Source organism: Penaeus monodon, chromosome 23 (assembly GCF_015228065.2).
Source record: "Penaeus monodon isolate SGIC_2016 chromosome 23, NSTDA_Pmon_1, whole genome shotgun sequence".
In the NCBI taxonomy this organism is placed as follows: domain Eukaryota; kingdom Metazoa; phylum Arthropoda; class Malacostraca; order Decapoda; family Penaeidae; genus Penaeus; species Penaeus monodon.
Window position 1 is genome coordinate 35,654,894 of NC_051408.1, and position 744 is coordinate 35,655,637.

The 744-nt window shown below is 31.5% G+C and overlaps 1 protein-coding gene across 2 annotated transcripts in view; it reads right to left on the reverse strand.

Annotated features, from left to right (window-relative positions):
* LOC119587961 (RING finger protein nhl-1-like) overlaps nucleotides 1-744 on the reverse strand; it is a gene marked incomplete in the record, with an annotated part of 37,992 nt that overhangs the window by 7,699 nt on the left and 29,549 nt on the right.

Below are 744 nucleotides of genomic sequence, written 5' to 3' on the forward strand. Positions count from 1 at the left end.
TTTTAATCAGAATCTTTCTATCGGACAACCGAAATTGCAAATCAGTTGAAAGGAGCTTAATTGCAATTTCCTGCTCACAGGCGAACCTGATTGCTAAAATCCCTTGCGTGGGAATTTTGCAATGATTCTGCAATATGGAAATATCTTACTTGTGCTGGCCAGTTTAGATTGATTCACTGATGTGGCTGCTTGAAAAGAACGTTATGATTGTGAAAATGATGAATATTGTTTGTGATGACGTGATTATAATGGTGGCTGAGTGTGATTAAATATATTATTTAATTATCTGCGGGCAAACTCGATCTATAGAGTTATAAAATATTTGTCAATTAATATTCATGCATGATATAAATATGAACAATATTCCTGACACTCAGCATTAAAATGACCGCACGCAAATTTGTAAATAATCACTCGGTTTAATTATTTTTAGAATGTGAACGTAGTCGATAATCATACAATTAAAGTTAACAGTAACTCCTAACTTAAATGCTTTCACATTCCATAAAATAAGATCTTTTTGAGACACGATCTTACGCTATATTATGTAACATAAACCCTATCCCCACCTAAAGAAAAAAACTATAATACTTATTTTTTTTTTTCTCTTCGCACGCTAACTGTACACTTAAATAATAAAATTAATCCCTTACTTATAAAGACTATAAGTACATGACTTGCATCTCATTTTCACAAGTTTTAATGAGTCAAATTGAAAATATACCCGCACCTATAAACAAGACT